Genomic DNA, 19,520 nt, shown 5'->3' on the forward strand with positions numbered 1-19,520 from the left:
ATATGCACAGAAATGCATTAAAGGGTACTTTTGCCAGCTGCCATTCCGTTTGATGAACTCAAAATGCATCAATTGAGAAGTTCAGGCACGATTATTTACAAGGAACCGAAATTACACATTTAACCGTGCAAATTGATGCACAAAAAGTACATCAATCTTGATATCGAGTTCTATGTGGGAATTTTCAGTAACTGGTCTTGAATTATCTCGATTTTTTTCACGAAATGCCTAAAATTAGCAACCAAAGGCGGTGTAGTAACCATAAGAGGGAGTTCCCTTATCCCCTCATCAAATACCCCCTTGCTGATGATATAAATTTAGTGAATAACTCATTTCGTTCACATTATATTTTTTTCTCAACGCTCCCCTGCTCTCGTTTACAAGCCATCTCTAACTGATATCACATGTTTTTTTAGATTTGGATTCTCACTTAAACCGCGTTCGGTCTAACCTGTTAGCTTTCCCGTGCTAAATATCGCTGGACAGTTTCTCAATCAATCGGAAACTAAGGTAATCTGCTGGACAGCAAGGGTCAATGGGAACCAGGTTTATGCATATACTGTTGCCACTTCTTAGTTTAAACATCACTCCTTTGTCTTATTAAAGAAGTTATTTGTGAGAAATAGAACCGCTGTTATTGTGTTGCGCATACATTTCTACATTCTCGTGGGTCTCATCCTTAACGTCCCCCTACCAATGAGGGGGTTGACAATTTATAGCGATAACGCCGCCTGGTTTCGCCTGGTTTAATAACGATCATTAAGTTAAATAATAAGGGTTTAAAATGTGTGAAATAGCATTAATCTCTTAGAGAGGAATAGGTTTCTCATTGTGTGACCAAAAGACTATAAATATTATGACATGATTAAAATGAATAGCTCCTCCACTCCCTTCTATTTGTTTACGTTTTTTAATGAGCTAAGAGGGTGAGAAATTCCTGTGGGGTAGTTTAGTCTCTGTCTATAATAATATTGATAAATATATCATATTTACTAATATTATTACTATAATTTTACTATTATAATTGACAGAAATAAATTCTGAAAATGATGCGTATAGATTTGTGTACAGATTGCAAGATTTGATTGATTGATTGATTTGGTGTTTTAAGTCCACTTTATGCAGAGTAAGGCTAATCGGGACTGGACCTACAGTTTAAAGTGGGATCCGAACCACTATGTGCCTCCACCGGGTATCGAACCCGGGACCCCTTGATTACAAGGCGACAACGCTACCACTGCACCATCGGGAGGCCCCAGATTGCAAGAAAATATTAGCGTTGTTTATCTTCCACTGTTTGGTAATCGCGACGATTTTATTAATTTTATCATAACATCACACTATAATAATAATACGTTTAATAATGATAATAACAGTAACTATATTATTAATATATAATAAATAATTTCAGCAATGTCTTTGAATCTTGAAACTCAATTTTGCTCAAACCTCCGAAATAAATTTCAAGGGTAGCCATTAGGGTTATGACTAAAAAAAAAATTCCAAAATTTTGTATCTCGTGTGGTCGCAAATGATGAGCTTTTGTGACCTGATTACTAAAAAATAATTATTACAGGTGGTTCTAAAAAAAACTTCCCGCACCAACCCGTTTCAATTTCAGTGTGTCTCACAAGAACTGTATGTACGGTACTGTAGCCTGTAGCTACTAAAAAAGTAGATCTTTATAATATCGCTCACGATAAAATGACTAATAGGATGTCTTTATATTTTTAGTAAAACATTATTTAAAATGATACGTGTATTTGTATCTGTATGTAGTTACAGATTATGCTAATTATACAGTGTGTGTGACTGTTGGTGGTTTCAAACAGCGAGGATTCTTCGGAAAGAGCATCACAATAAATTTAATATTTTTATAACCCTACATTATCAATAACAACTATTTTTGGGGATCTTTCTAAAAATACCACAAACAACATTTGAAAAGGGCATTCTTAATGTAATAATTAGTAAATTAATGTAGTAATTATTAAATGATTATTTATTAAGTGACTAATTGTGTATATTTTCTCTATTTTTAGGTTTGGTAGTTCAATATTAGTATTATAATGGCATATTATAAATCAAGTGAAGCGATTAAGAAAAATGCGGAATCGTGGACGCAGAATGTAGCTATTGATGCAACAATAAGACGAGATGTACCTATAATTGAAACACTTAGTTCTTTTACTCGACTTCCTCGAAAGAAAGACATATTGGTCGCTATCATACACTTCTGGAAACAGAGAAAGATAAGAAAGAAAAAATGGCTATAATAACTGGTGAGCTTACTGTTCTCTGAGAAAAATTTAGCTTTCCAATTTTATCAAAACAAGCAATTATGTCAAAAGTAGTTAAATTGATTGAAGAGAACGATAGAAATAGAAAGAGGAAAAAGGATTCACTTCAAGTTGAAATAGAAAATATATTGGACATTACGAAAACAGATTGACATTAGTGTGCCAAGAAGATAAAGAACTATACAAGTTACAAGTTAAATCACAAGGTAAAATTGGATATGTAACAAGCACAGTTGCTCCACAATCGTCCATCGATCCCTCTAAGCGAGTGCGAAAATCGGCTTCACAATCTGAACCAAACGCTGTCTTTGCCACTGATGTAGACGACGCATCATCAGCAGAAGTAAGTAGTGATGAAATTTTTATGACACACCATATGTATCAGAAGAAAATGAAAATGACAAACGAAAACGAGTCGTGGGTTTTTCAACATCACAACTAAGTTGGTGACATAAAAATATCTTTCAATTAATAAAGCTGCTGTAGTGTGCTCCAGTCTAGCCGAAGATGGAATCAGTGTTACAACACCATCACAGTCAGGTGCTTGGCGAGCTGTTATAAGAAGTGGCGAAGATGAAAGGCGTAAAATAAAATCTATTTTGCAAGAAGAGAAACAATTCTGCCTTCATTTCGACGGTAAGCGAATTGCAAATCACGAGTATCAAGTGGTAATCTTGAAGAGTTCACTTAGAGAATTGAAATTAGGTATAGTAAAATGTGAAAGCAGATCATCGCAGGATATTTTTAATGCACTGCAAAGTTTGCTGAATTAATTTGATGCGTGGAAGAACTTCAAAATGATCGTATGTGACACAACAGCAGTAAATACTGGACGAGTAAATGGAATTGTTCAAAAATTAAAAAGTGAAATCATCACAAGAGGCTTTGATCAGCCACAGTACATTGGATGCCAGCACCATATTCTTGATAGAATCGTAAATCATGTGTTAGACTTCTTCAATCCGATTTCTTCTACCAAACCAACTCTGAACTATGAATTCGTGGACGAAGTGATTAAACAATACGATGTCTTGCAGCAGTCCTACAAGCCAGAAAGTGAAATGATAACTGTTCAAAATCCAGGTTGGCGAGATGCTCTTAGATTTCTGTATGAGTTATGTAGAGCATTCAGTTTCCTTAAAGAAACTGGTGCAATCCCAGCAATTAAATGGAAAAAATTACCGTCTCTTCACAATGCCAGATGGAATTCACGTGTTATATATGCTCTTATTTCGTACTTCCTCATTCCTAAATGGAGAATATCACTGGAAATACCGTCCTCTTTCATCTCAAATACATGGCAGGAAGCCTGGTTTTCTAACCAAATGTTCAACGCAGAGATTCACCAGAAACTGATGGATGGAATTTCCGAATTAAATTGCTCTACAGCCATGAAGTGCTTTGTAACTCACTGGAATGTTGAAAGATCCGTTGTAGATATATCACGGACGAATATTTGTGCCGAACGAGGGGTGAAATTAATGGAAGAACTGTACCAGAAATGCAAAACAGATAAATATTTGAATCTGAAGCTTATTTCAACTAATACATTTTGACTATGCTGAATGTACTTAAATTTGAGAATTTTCATTGTCATTGGTGCGGAACATTTTTTATGAATTGAACGAAATAATTGTCATTTTCTGATTCTGTATTAAAAAGTTCATTGATTTCTACTACAGGCTAAAAAAATATTTTTTTGTCATAACCCTAGTAGCCATGTTCATAATCTATTACACCTACATAAAATTATTATCTCAAAGACAGGGTCAAAGAAAGTGCTGCCCTCTAGAAAAAATCTTTTTAGCTAATTACAATCGGTCGTACTGTTTCGGGGATATCCTCATTTATGTGGAGCGAAATGTATCTTTGGTGGAACGAAAGAGGACTTTCAGAAATGACTTAAATAAAATCTGGCGATCGGGGTAGACTAGATTGCAAAGTATACCCCAGATTCTGTCAAACTAGTTCACTCTAAAAGATACATGTTTAAATCATTTTTTTCCTCTTAATATCATTACACCACAATTATTAATAAACAAATATAAAGCGGTTCAAACCATTACTAAACTTGAATTTTCTATAGTTCATATGCCAATGGGTCGCTTTATTCTTTATCGTATAACGCTCCGGATATTAACAGTTTGATTTAATGAGTTGTGATCAGATGAGATGGATGAAGGGACAATCACAAACATGCATGAACAGGATCTAAACCCCCACAAGCCATGCAGAGGATTATACACGCTGTGTGTCCAGGTGCCATAGCCTTGTTTGCATTCAGTAATGCTCTTTCCACGGTGACGTGGAAGAGATGTTGACTTTTAGCCACCTTACTTGAAGGTGTGTTGTTGAAATTTCTTTGCAGAATTCAAGAAAAACGGAATGTGATATACTTATCATAAAACAGAAGCAGTGTTATTCCTTACTATAACAAGGGTTTTACTTAATCTCCTTGTCATTAACATTACAGGTAGAATCAACCACCTTTTTATTAAACGGAAATGGGCAACCTATTTTTTTCGTTTCCGCTTTCGTTTATCGCCTTTTCCGGAAACCCGATTTTTTTAAAACATGCCTGACGCTGTTCGTTATGAAGTGGGAGAAACCCCCACTATCCCCCTTCTGGATACGCAGCCGCAGCTGTTCCCCGGTACCTTCTGTTGGGAAAAAAATAAAAAGCATTTTGAAGAAAAGAGCATTCCAAACAAAAAATGTTTTGCTTTTTTTATGAGGCTAAAAAGTAACGGATGATAACACTTACCAGGAGAGCATAACCTTTCGGCGGTGTTTTGCTTCCTACATTTTTCGATTTTTTTGGTGAATTTTCAGACAACAATGCCACATAAAAAAGTAATATACTAAACCCACCACTTTAGATTCTTTCTCGGGTTCGTATCGAAGCGATCAGATATAATTAGAGTTGAAATAAAGATTGTACAAATTGGCATCTGGCTAGAAGCCGATATTAACGTCAAATCTGGCATTTGTAGCTTATGTTATCAGCACAAGGCCACTATAGTTTTATTTCTGTGTGTGATGTTATTGTAGCGTTGATACTGTAGTCATAGAGAAGATGTTATAACAAACACAAGCTATAATACAGAACTGACTAAGCATTCATTGTATTCTATGGAGCTGTATCCGATATTGAGCCCTGGTCTGGTGTCGCTAGAAAGTTTTGCAGGGGAGGTTAGGCCGTTGATATAATATTGATTATTATTATAAATTGTTAACTATAAATATAAACTAATAATAAATAATTACTAATGGGGAGACTGGGGAAAAAGGCAAAAGGACCTGCGCACAATCGCGTGTCCTGTGCATCGTATTCGCGCGAGTAGGGGAGGGCTTGAACTGAAGGAGGGGAAGATGCGCGAAGGCTTTTGGCCAAAGGGTCTTTTGTTTGTGGTCGCTCTATAGAGGGTAATTCAAAATGAATTGTACAAAAATAAACTATATATGTGACTGCTGCAATGTAGGCTATGTAATTCACAATTATCGATATAACATGAAAGGTTAACTCATCAAGTTACTGGATACACAAACTACACGTTTCTACGGACATTCACAGATGTTCCATGTGGGCGCGGCGTGTGATACGGCAGACGTCTATACTGAACGGAACTCCAACTGACGGCTGACCTTGACGGCTATTTCTGGCCCTTTCTGTCTTCGGAGGTGTGTGGCTCGATGGGTGTCAACAAAGTCAGTTGCCAAGTAAAAGCTGAAGAGGTCACATCGCTCTCCCGAAGCAACGTTGCCAAGTTTACTTCTGTTTTTGCCAGTTGGCTATTTGCGTGTTTGTAGAGTTTTTGCTTGTGAAACCACCACGTGTAGGACCACGTGTGCAGTTGTACCATTATCACCCCGCTGGTGCTGGCAATATCGTTGCCCGAGAAGACTCTCGCGCTTTACAGGACGTTAGGCAACATGTGGTGGACCCAACGCTGTTTCGTCCCGCGAACAACGTTCGGTACCTTGTGACTCGAAAATGCCCGATTTCAGTCAAAGAAAATTCAACTGATTGCTGATTCGCTGTTTCCCAGCCGCCAATTGGAGTTGCGTTCAGTATAGACGATATTCCAGTTCTTGCCACACCCGTGCGAGCATACTAGTCCGACTGATCAATTGAGTCGATCGCGTCGCCTATTCGCTGCTGTAACTCCTGCGTAAGTACTGTGGAAGTGAGGGTACGAACACCTTGTCCTTTACATACCCCCAAAGGAAAAAATCTGAAGGCGTTGACTACGTGGGGCTTCGTAGGGAAGTCACGCGAATGTTTTCAACCACTTCATTCTTGACAGATGGCCGTCCTTTCTTTTTCCCTTGCATAAGCATCCAATTTCCTCAAATCTTCTGTTTCACCCACCTTGCGATGTTGTGACAGTGAGGTGCTTCTTTGGCAAATTTCGTTCGGAAATGTGTCTGAACAACGGTTCCCGATTAAGTTTTTGCGTATTCTAATACATTGTAAGTGTTTTCTTTCGCTGATGCCGCCATTTTGGATGACGAGCTTGTTTCGTTTCAGTGTCGCCAGATGAAACCTGCAAAGGTAAATTATCATGTTATGTCGATAATTGTGAATTAAATTTATTACAGCAGTCGCAGGTAGCTATGGTTTCTTTTTGTACCATTCATTTTGAATTACCCTGTACTGGCTTTACCAGATTAGTGAATATCGTGTGGGCTGTTTCTCTTAATTATTTTTACACTAGTATTGATATGTGATTAAGCTATTTTGTTATTCAACTTTGACACACTTCAAGGAAAAGATTTGGAAGTTAGGGAGAAATTTTAGTCATTAAGTTGACGTTCTGCAACCTCTCACATTTTTTTTCTATTTTTTAAATTTTGGAAATTCACAGAACCATTTATTCTTTGGATTAAGTGGTAGAATACGACAGTATGGAGTTTTTATCTGGTTCCTGCACTTTGAACTCAATTCTTTGATTTCATTTGCTTTTTATTTTTGTTATTTAGCGTCGATTTTCTTCCACTTTTGATTAATCATGATGATGAGTGATGATATGATGAAGGGACACTTGCAAAGGACACTCATGCCCATCCGGGGTTCGAACCCGGGGCTCTTGGCGTAGTAGCGCGCTGGGCTAACCACTCCGCCATCGAAATCGGTTCTATTCTTTGAGCCGACTCATTTTTTTGTCTTGGATATTCTGCTACAATGCTGAACTCTATTTCTGTTATTGACTATTGTTTATTGATTCTGTAATTTAAAAGTAATAATACTAATTTTCAAATGGGTCGCCCGAGAGGGTCAGCACCATCTCCGGACGCGCATGCGTGGGTCCAAGTTTCTTCTCCACTGTCTCCATACATTTTCTCCTGGGCACCCCTTTGGGTATTCTATCTCCGCCTACAACATGCTACCTCCTTTGAAATGCAGTGTCGTTCCATCCTTTGTATATGACCTCCTCACTCTGTCTTCTTGATTCAATGAAACCTTCGTTTCAAAAGTTGTTCAAAGATGTGGTTTTTCCGACTTCTTTGCTGCTTTCATTTTAAAATTTTGATTTTCTCAAAATTTCGGGAGGGGATCAAGCTCCTCATCTCCCCCCTTGCGTACGCTGGTGAGTGTGTCGCTGTCCTAGGCTTCACGTCTCTTAAATCTTATCTCCTAACAGAGCAAACACAACAGTGTGCGAATTAAAAAGGGGGGGTGCCGGGAATCCCCCCCCACAAAAAAATTATCCCGGACAAAAGAAAATTATTTTTATCCCTGCCAGGGATGTTTCTATCCCCCTCAAAGAAAATGGAATTCAATATATTAAACCATTTATTAATTAACCATCTAACAAACACAATTGAAAAATCACTCGTGCGTCCATTAATGGTTCAGTCATCAACGATTTTCCTGCCCAAAAGTATTTAACCTTTTGGATTAAAGAAGGACCATATAGGGTCTACAACTGATCAACCTCACCGAGCCGAGACAACAAGCTGTTTTCATGGCATAGTCGTGATATTTTATATGTATTAAAGTGTTTACAAGAAACTTGTATAGATCGACCACAAGGAAAAAAACCTTGGACGAAAAGTCCCCGCGCAGCTTTCCCTTCTTCCCTCCACCTCGGGCCATAAGAAAGAATGGTCCACTCTCCTCCTCGCGGGAGTACGGTGCACAGGAGTCGCGGGTCTGCGCAGGTTGTTTTGCTCGTGGTTTCACTATAGTGTATAGATTAGATGGTCATTAAGTTCGAAATTTTTAACAGAAATTTAGTCAACTTTTCGGCGTTGTTATTGATTGATTGATTCAGTTGGTGTTTTAAGTCCACTTTATGCACAGTAAGGCTAATCGAGACTGGACCTACAGTTTAAAGTGCGATACGAACCACTATGTGCCTCGACTGGGAATCGAAACCGGGACACCTTGATTACAATGCGACGACTCTACTACTGCGCCATCGCGGAGGACTTCGGCGTTGTTCGATATCTTTTTAGTCTATTGGTTTTGGCTCTCTTATAATGTAAATTGTTTCTAAAATAACGTAAATTGTTTCTAAATTAAAGTAAATTGTTTCTAAATAAAGTTCTCGGAAACGAGGAGCACTTTTGATACAAAAAAAAAAGTTTCTGGAGCAAGTGTCCAAATGAAATTCACTTACCTCTCTCTCTCTCGCTTTTTGATCCGAGAATAAAATGAGACTAGCGAGGACAAAGTAATTTGGAAATGTGTAGCGTATCGTCAAGTGGTAGACTTCACCCTAACATGGGACGGTGTCGAGGGAAATGGGAAAAGGAAGGTGGCAGAAGATAATGGGATATTTTCCTGCAGGTGCTATAAATGTTTCCCACATGTTCCTTCTCTTCTTTTATGTAATGTTCATAATCGACTTCCCTCGACCCGGATAGGCCTGCCTTTCAATCAGATTTTGGTGTAATGTAACAGTACACAACGTATTTCTTGCCCTCGAGTTAGTAACATATTAGGTCAGCCGCGTACCGTATCCGACACAACACGACGAGTCATTTTGTTTGTTACAGCTCTTATCCAGCCTTACGGCGGGCACTCTACATGCTGGTAAGGGGAGCGAGGAGCGAGGAAACGACAAATCTAGCGCGATAAGAAACACAGCAGGCTGTAGAACGAGGTGCACGTAGTACTTCCTCCCCCCACGTCGTAACTACTCTCGGCGCAACCGCTGTTGGCTGGTTGGTCTGCGGCGTATTCCCCCACTCCCCTTGCCAGCTTGTAGAGCGCCCGCCGTAAGAGTAGACAAGAGATATGGCTATAATCTGATTGCAGGTTTCGTCCGTGGTAGTCTTTTTAATTTGGGAAGCAGCGGGTAATGATGCATCACAATGAACGTGTATGTAGAATTAATGTATCAAGTTACATGTTTGGAAGTAAATCTATATAATACTGATACTGCCCTTGCACTGCGGCGATGTGCAGTGGCCACAGGGGCTATTCAAATATGACTTTATTTGTCCCCGTTTCTGTTATGTAATTACTATTAGAGGTCGAGGTCTGTGGCTGAAGTGAATGGACTCGCGCATGCGCAGATCGTTTTGTTGCGAGTCGCTCCACGCGATATCAAATTCCACAGACCTTCGTTGTTTTGTCGCAAACCGTCGCATCGTGACTTTAGTCAAATGTTTCGTCTGGTGTGCCGCTGCTCATAAGAAACTAATGTTAAACCTTCCCCGAGACGGTTTGCGACAAGAATGACTCATCGCGTGGTGTCGGAACCGGTGTGCGGCTGGCCTTACCGAAATTACAATTTAAAAAAATATGCAACTCAGTTACAGTTACACTGAAAATTATTGACTGGAGAAATGACTGTCCAAGACAGTCAATTTCTGCTGTCATCCAACTACCGTAAAAGAAAATGAACATGACCGATTTTCAAGTATTAACGGTCATTATCATGACATCATAAATGAGTAACAACACTACCACGAATGCGTGGACTTACGAGGCGACACCTTTCCCTACTCAACTAAAGCTAAATGAACTAAAGAGACTGACAGTCGTGTGTTGTAAACTCGAAAAATATAAGTTCAAGGAACAGCGCCAGTGATTTGAACTAGGGCCAGTGAGAGGCGGTTTATTATTTCATGAGCGGCATCATTGTGTAGTGAGATCATTCCCGTAACATCTCTGACTGTTATGCACTTGCAACTTGGGAGCTGGTCACCACAACTCCTGAAATCGTTGATGTCAGCTCAACCAAACACCTCGATAGCCCTCTTACGCTCACGTTCTACATTGTTGGTAGGCTCTCTTACCAAGAACGTCATGGTGACCTCATCCTTTCGATGGTTATGCGACGGCTGCCACGTCATTATACGGATGAAGAAAAAGTATGCATCCGTTGCATAAACTGAGAAAACATTTTCCATTATTTCGTCTTCCACATGAACACGTCACGACGATTTATTCCATACAGAAAGCTTCGCGAAGCTTACTTTGAGAATCACTGCTCTATACCAGGGCCGTTGAAATTCCCGGCGCGACCACCCCCCTTTCAGATAGGCTGCTGCGTCACGGAGGACAAGAGCCACGTGATTGGTTACTGGCGGGGCTGACTTTCCTACGCGTCACAGCAGGCACTCGAAACAGCCAATCAAGCGAGCACGTTCTTGAACATTTTCCGCGCTCTGATGCTCCTGCGGAGGTGGATTATAACGTCGGCCGCACTACAGAAGAAGTTCTAAACCGATGTATTTTAACGGAATGTAGAATCCTGTATGTTCCTCGAAAGGAGAGTAATTTTCGAAAACTACTTTGGTACTGTAAAAACCAAAGGTTCAGAGCGGTCTTATCGACAAAAGCCAAACATTTCTGGCATACTCTCTTCCACCACACTGAAGGTCCACCTCGGCCAAGAACCATGTAATCTTATTTCTCACACACGTCTGAAATATTCATGCGCGTTCCTCATATTCAAGGACGTTCTATATTGCTTGTGCGATTGGCAGGCCTGTAATTATACCGGATCACCTATACGAGAACGTATTGTTAGTGAGATAAAACTTTCTGACAGCCAGTTTCTCTCTCTCTTTTCAAGAGTTAGCTGTAAAACTTAATGACTTTTATAGTGAGTGTGGGATAGATAATATACGGGTCGACAGCAAACAGTGAGTAAAATACGGAAAGTTCAGCGCTACACATGTGTGTGTGTGTGCGTAAAATTTATTTCTAAGTCCGTTTTATGAACAGGTAAAAGGGGATAAAACCCCACTTTAAAAGGATTCGTAGGTCCATTACTTCACGTCGTTGATATAACGCGTTACAACAATCACAATTTGGATAAATAGTAAATGTTTCACACTGTTGATTAAATGTTACGACAATCACAATTTGGAGAAATAGTACATAATATTTCATTTCGAATTAAGTGTACAACTATCACATTTTGGAGAAATAGTTCATATATCGCGCTGTTGCTTTCCGTGTTACAACAATCATATTTTGGAGAAATAGTACATATTTCGCGCTGCTGATTTACGTGATACAACATCACATTTTGGAGAAATAGTACATATCTCGGGCTGTTGATTAAGTGTTACAACAATAACATTTTGGAGAAATATTACATATTTCGCGCTGCTGATTTACGTGTTACAACAATCACATTTTAGAGAAATAGTACACATTTCGCGCTGCCGATTTACGTGTTACAACAATAACATTTTGGAGAAATAGTATATATTTCGCGCTGCTGATTTACGTGTTACAACAGTCACATTTTGGAGAAATAGTACATATTTCGCGCTGCTAATTTAAGCGTTACGACTATCGCAATTTTTAGTAAGTCATTTGTCACTTTTTCATCAAATCTCTCTGCTTTCCAGAAGGAAGAATTTATCAGACTTCCTGGAATCAAAGTTGTTTTTCTGAAACTTTCAAAGATGCCCTATCAAAGATGCTTTGCCCCCTTAGCTCCACTCGTTATGAAACACATGAACATCTAACTGAGCGATGAATTATGCTTTAAAAAAATGCAAATGTAACAAATTTCTAGCCTTCGTTATCAAGGGCTCGGAAGTTGATGACAAATCTTTTCTAGGCTTTGAAGACAATGCTAAAACTGATAATAGTCCGTTTCACTTCAGTTAGAACCAGAAAACATTGTTCTTATTTTGCATTTTTTTTTTCATTTTCTGGCATTTTTCAGTATTTTTTTGTTTTTATTGCATTTTTTATCATTTTTTTAAGTTTCTTGTTCCTCCTTCCCAGTTGTTTCATGAATTTTAAATGCATTTTCTAGAACAATTTACATAGCCTATTTAAATTTCCTAACATGATATTTTTAGCAAGTATACGCCATTAATCAAAAATATGGTCAATGTAAAAGCACAATATTATTTTAACTGAAATCTTTGGTAATGGATTTTGCGTAATTAATTGTGTTAAATTTTCTTTTCTTCAAGGAAACTTAAAATACTTTGGTAGAAGCCTACTTTTGAGTTTCCCTTGTTGGTCACTGTTATCGCTTTTATCTGTGATTTTAAAGTAAAATTAGTCACAACGTTAATCTGATGCACACAAAACAAGAGTATTTTCAGATGCTGACCGACTACTGTCTCGTGCAAGGCCCACACTATTAGGAGGTGAATAACTTGCACATAAAAACCTTGTCGTGTATTTTATGTAACGTTGAAGTAAAAATAGTATATAGAAAACTATATTAGCACCTAATTGCTTTTTCCCTTTGCTATGATAGTTTAAATCACCAAACAACAGATTTTATCAAATTATTGAACTAGTTTCTTGTAATTTATGAAAAAAATCAAGCTTTCATTTTAAGAGCCGAAATTATTTTTAGGTCATTTTTTAAAATTATTTTAAGGTCATTCTACAGATTTTTTAGGCTATCAACTTTCGAGCCCTAGTTATCACTACAATTTAAATGTATACTATTACTATTTATTGGCATTCTATTGTTGAAATATCGTGCTTAGAGTTGGGAATGTGCTTTCTCATAGTATCCATCATGAAGATCTCGGGAATTCTTATCGCCTCCATAGCAATGAATATCCTTACGGCTCTCGGAGAACTAAATGCATCATATCGATTGATGCACGAGAATGCATCGATTAATGCACTAAAGTGTGTTTTATGGCTTCTTCAAAGAATCAGATTCACATTTGAAGCATTTGGGTTCATTTTTGAATGTCGTAAAAGAAACGTCAAAGTGCATCATTCAAGTGAGGCTTTCTATCAGTTGAGATGCACTTGAATGCATCAGTTGATGCGTTTTGATGCACCAGAATGCATCTTTTTTTGATGATGCACTTAAAACGTTTCGTCTGAGCTACATAAACTCTGTAGCTCAGACCAAACGTTTAAGTGCGTCATCCAAAAAGATGCAGAAAGGTGCATTAAGGAACATCAACTGATGCATTGAAGTGCATCTCGACTGAAAGAAATCCTCACTTGAATCAAATAATGCACTTTGGTGTTTCTTTGACGACATACAAAAATGCACCCTAATGCATCAAATGTAAATCTGATTCTCTGAAGAAGCCATAAAACACACTTTAGTGCATCAATCGATGCGTTCTGGTGCATAAATCGATATGATGCATTTAGTTTTCTGTGTGACAGACCAAGTTACTGCTAACATTTAGGTTTCTTTTTTATCGTCAGTCGGACCACTAAGCAAAACTTCAACATTAAATTGTATAGCATACAACCATAATTACATCATGACATGAATTTCCAAGTCACAATAATCTTCGTGTGTTTATAATATTTTACATTACGACTGGTTTACTCAAATAACGCAAAATGAACATTACCCTTTGGCTTTGTAGACAATCATCGTCATCTGACAGTTATTAGGCCTACTTAGATTCACAATACATAAGTTCGACCATCGGTGGGAGCACACAGTGGCAGGCATTAAGCTGTACGTCTCACACAGAACTCAAAATGAATTAGACTTAAGTCAAGGTTGATGAACTTATTTTTGCATCAGTTGACATAGTTAAGGGTGTGATTTTAGTTTCTCTCGAAAATGTTCCGTTCTTTAAATCCTCGAATTTTGAAATTGAACGATGGAGATGATTATACATAGAATATCAAAAAATGAAACTAAGTTCAAGGGCTACATAACATTCATAAACATTTTTATTATCTCTACGTTAATGTATTCGTGCAGTTAATTATCAAGTGAAATAAACGATATGATGGAAGGCCATCAATAAAGGCAAAACTCAATTTTATCGCCAACAATCGAAACAAGTTGATTATTAAAAAAACGACAGAACCTTCAAGGATGTAAGTAACTCTTGTCTCGACTTCAGACGAACCGTAAACAAAACGTTCGTCTTACTCGCCACATTTGCTTCATCTCTACAGGATTGCTTATACTAAGTTTTGAACCAGTGCTGTACAAATGTTGCTTTGTTTCATTTTTGTTTGTTCCTAGTTTGATTCTGTGTAATGTATTGCTTCACTGTATTCTGAGAGGTTCATTCTTCTGCTTTCGACCTTTCTTACATTGTGTATGCCCCTCTTTTCGTGGCGTTCTTTCTCGTTATAATTATCTCATTCTCTCTGTATTATACATTATATATGTAACATATTATGTATACACACTGGGAAGAAGTTGTATGAAAAAGTTATACCTGGGCATATTCTCACGGTTAGAAGATGGCGTAAAATTTACATTATTCTACTGTCTGTTAATTTATAAAAACGGTACCGCAACCATTTTTTATTTCAATCTGAATATTTTTTCATGCATAAATACATAAATATAAATAATAATTATCAATTACACTTGCTTACACCATAAATATATTGTTTAACACTGAATCATTCAAATTACATTAGCCTAATTAGGGCGACTATATCATGGCCGTTACTACTTTAAAAACAGTCACGATATTTTTTTTAACTGTAGTTGTATGGCAGCGACAACTGATGGTCTTAGACAGTCATTTCTTCCGTCAATTTTTTTTACAGTGCTGTTGTAATCGTTTACTGTTCATGTACAAAATGTATCCCTGTTTATGTTTCAGGCTTACGTCCAATTTTTCCATTTAAAAGCGTGTCATTTCTTCAACGTGGTCTAGATCTTCGAATGAACCTGCAAATCATTCATATTCAAGAACCTAGAATCTTCATTTTGTGCTGCGGATACAGGATTGAATTATTCGGATCATAATATCAGGATGAAATTATCAGCACCGGGACATCTCAAACATTATCTACAGTGGATATGAAAGTTTATTGCAGATATCAATTTAAGTTATTAGGCCTTGTAACTTGTTCACATTTAACGGTGTTCCAGTTAAGCATCGTAAGTTTCATACTTCCGAATGATCTCTGTCAAATGTTTAATCTCAAATTGAAGTTTCGATGTTGTGGCTCTGAACATTTCATTTAATGATTTATTTTTAAGTAAAATGAAGATTGTAGGCTCAGAATAAGAATTTGATTTGCAGGTTATCGTCACTCCAAGAACAAGACAGTTACACATTGAACAAAGAACACATTTTAAAATGCAAAACTGGACGTAAACTTGAAACATACATACCGACATACATTTTGTAACAGTATATATGTGTGTGTGTGTGTGTGTGTGTGTGTGTGTGTGTGTATATATATATATATATATATATATATATATATATATATATATATATATATATAAACAATATAACCACTTCCTTCCCAGAAGGCCAACCCAGTAGCCATGTATTTTGCTAGTTTTAATTGACCTGCATATAATTTTCTGTTTGATAGTCCATTAGCATCTACCTGCTACTTAGTTCTTACTTCAAGGACAAGACAGAACGTGTGCTCCTTCGATAAACAGTGTTAAAATAAAGCAAGTGTAAATTATTCATTAGGATCGTATATGCTTACGAATAATAACATTCAGTAGACTATTAAATTATTAGGCTATAGGTATTGCAAGAGTACCTTACCATTGCTGGGCATGTACACTTCTTTAAAAATTAAAAGAAGTTCTACAAATATAAGAAAAATCGAAAATCTATTCAATTGGAGGGATTTCATTGGTTCTTTTTACACACTCTGGGAGAGAGAGGGAGGTTAAAAATATATAATTCAACCTTACGTTTTTTTCTTTATTTTTTAAATTTTGAACTTAGGTTTGAATTTGCATTGGGATCATAACACCATCTCTGGGAAACGGGAAAGGTCTGGGGTGGTGCTAGGGTGACTTTTCGGAAGTCGCCGAAATTAAAATGTCAATCTCTCTTCCATGTAGTAGCTACATCCTGAACTGCATTCTTGCAGACTAACGACGCTCTGGCGTCTGGATCCTCTTTGGGCCTATCTTGTTGTCTTGTCCATGTGCGTTTCAATTTAATCTTATCTTAGCCAAAAGTGGCAGAAAAGTGAAATAAACGAAATCAAACGGAAAGGGCTATTTTTAGGAAGACCTTTACTGGTAAATATTGGAGGAAAGGGGGGGGGGTTCTCTCGTGTGTTTCAAAAGCTAGGCAGGAGCAAATTGTCATGTTTTCCTGCCCAATTTAGTACTTCTGCGTTGCCGGAATTGCACAAAATTTGTTATGTTTGAGAGTACAATAACACTGTTTATCAGGTAACAATAACAGTTATCAACATCCTTGGATTCAGGCTTAACGTTATGTGTATACGCCTGTTTTCGTCGATCACTACTTAGTTTGAAAACGGCAAATCACAAATTCCATAACTTACAAATGTGCTACAGGTGTAATCGTATGAGCAAAATTTACGCTGTCTGCTTTTCTGGTTCGCTTCGCGTACAAAAACACACACTCCAAGCTGTCACGAGTCGATAACATGCAACTGCTGTTTCGAGATTCAACGCGCCTGTGCCAACACCCGCGAGAGGGAGAGAGAAAAAAAAGGGGACGTAATCTTACGTGAAAATCGCTCCCCAAACAAATGTAACCGCACCAGTACCCATCAAAACATGTGTGACCTTGAGGACTGTAGTCTCTAGGCAGTCTAGGCAGACGGAGGCCGAGAGTTGAGGTTTGTTTACAGTAGCTTTCGCTGACGCGATACAATGTCATGTCTCCCTACGAAGTGGGAGAGCGGGACAGATCGCACTGCCTCACGGCTCGGCTGCATCGCTACGCCCGACCGCCATATTGCCTATCGCTCGATCGTCTGCTCAACAGCAGGGGTGCGAAAAACAATCTCGCACCGACACGTCCCTTCGTCGTGCTGAAACAAAACACTGACAGTGAATAGACTGGATGTAAAACCAATTCTACATACCTTCAGTACGGGCACACAGGGTGTTCTAAGGCAGAAATCCTCCGTGTAAAAAGCAGCGGCAACTTCACACAAACACTCACACTGCAGCGCAAGCTGACTCTCTTTCTCTCTCTCACGCTCCCCTGCGGTGTGGTTTCGACCGGTTCGTATCCCCTCCCTCCCTCTCCCCTCCGCAGCTATCGTAGTACGAGCCCGTGTCACGTGGTCGCCTTCCCCCCTCTGCGATAGATTTTTATTCGGCTAATCATCGGGGCCGCTCGCAATTAGGGTGCCGCGTTCGGCAGACCTCGTGGGCTTTCGGTAGTTCTCGCCATAGTCGAGGTCAATGAAGGACAAGCGGCTGGACACCGTAGAGCACGTTGTTTGCGTGAAGGTGTTTGCGACCGGTTTGTTTACGCCGCTAGAAGGTCTGACGTTGCAGCACGCTGCTGATCGACCCATTCTTTCTTGACGTTCAGTTTATTTAAAGAATAGTCATACTTGAATTTATGCAATGTTTAATGTGTGTTGTTATTTCTGACATTACACATATTGATTGTACATGGTTTGGAAAGTTAATTTTGAAAAGCTGCTACATGCGATGTAATCCTGCTTTAAGGGGACATAATTATGGCACATCTGTGAATAATCTTTTCTCAGAGTGATTGGATATCATACCTTTTCTTTATTTAAGTCAATGATAAGAGAAAAATTTTGTATTCACGGGACGTGGTCGTGGTGGGCGTTTCTTGAAGGAACATGAGTTCACATGTTGAGTATGGACATACATCGAGTGATTGTTTATTTAACGTCGTATTTCTACCACGTTTGGTTAATCGCGACAATGGGGATGAATGCTGAGAGGACGAAATGGATGAAGGAACAATCACAATTGCACAAAGCAGTACGCCTCATTCGTTGTTTGACCGCGAGTTCCTTCTTAGGTAAAGGCATCAGAGGGTTAGCCTACTGCCAAAAAGGCGGTCCCCGCGCCTGGTTGAAACGCCTACTCTGTAAATGTTCCTCCATGGCACGGTGCTATATGCCCGAGGAACTTTGCCTTTCCTTACAATGCAAGTTAGACTTACAGAAACTTGAAATTTGACGTTAAAAATAATGGCAGGTGAAACTAACACTTAGATAGAGCCTATGTCAGAGACTCGGGTTCGGGTCATATTTAGCTTAAATTTCTACACAGTACATCTGAGTGTGTGTGTCAAATTATGAGCAAAATGCCATCTGCTGGACCGAGAGGAGGAAACTGAAACTAGAAAAACAGCGCTTGCGTATGTGCTGTTAACGTTTCGTGGTTAAATCCTTTTTTCATGTGTTAGAAATATCATTTTGTCCTGTGCCAATGGCACTGCTGCGTACATGTATGAATTTCCCTGTAACTTATTCGTGACCTGCCCCTTCACACCCCTCCCTTAACATGGGGTTTACAGTAGATAACGACAACGCAGCATGATTTCTGCTAATGGCGAACGTTCGGCAAGTGTATAGGAAAGGCACAACTTGAGCCAAACGCGGTTTAATTTTACCAGGTGTAGGCCACACCTGTATTACTTCAACAGTCACAAGTCTTGTGAAAATAATGCTGTATTGAACGTGTCTTACAAACAAATTACAATATCACATAGTTCCAACAACCATGCCTCTTCATACAGACTCGATAATCTTAAACATGTCCAAGTTTTAACACAGAGTATCTCATATTTCGTCATCTTTATCACTCTTATCATCCTCCCGACGCTAAGAAGAAAGGAGAGTGTTATCTTCGTAACGTCCGAAGTCAATACGTTTTTATAATTCCATCCGCCAGGTGGTGTTCTATGTTCTTGTTGCATTTAGTACGTACGTACAAGACTGCTCTTTTTCCTTTGACGGCAAAGGTAAGAGTAGTTGCATTTTCGACTGTATTCATTCGCTCTGTTTGTTATCTTACACCCCGATTATACAATCTGAACTACAGTATATTTGTTGTAATTTGAAGGTTTGGTCGATCAATTGGACTTTCCTGT

The 19,520-nt window shown here is 38.6% G+C and overlaps 1 protein-coding gene across 1 annotated transcript in view; it reads right to left on the reverse strand.

The window, feature by feature from the left end:
• LOC145998786 (uncharacterized) overlaps positions 1-17,607 on the reverse strand; it is a 169,994-nt gene extending 152,387 nt beyond the window's left edge. Inside the window, exon 1 of the mRNA XM_083135378.1 lies at positions 17,521-17,607. The gene's annotated coding sequence lies outside the window, so the exon portion shown is untranslated. The remainder of the gene's footprint in view (positions 1-17,520) is intronic.
• Between the last annotated feature and the right edge of the window lie 1,913 nt (positions 17,608-19,520).

Source organism: Lepisma saccharinum, chromosome 14 (assembly GCF_977018435.1).
Source record: "Lepisma saccharinum chromosome 14, izLepSacc3.1, whole genome shotgun sequence".
Taxonomy (NCBI): domain Eukaryota; kingdom Metazoa; phylum Arthropoda; class Insecta; order Zygentoma; family Lepismatidae; genus Lepisma; species Lepisma saccharinum.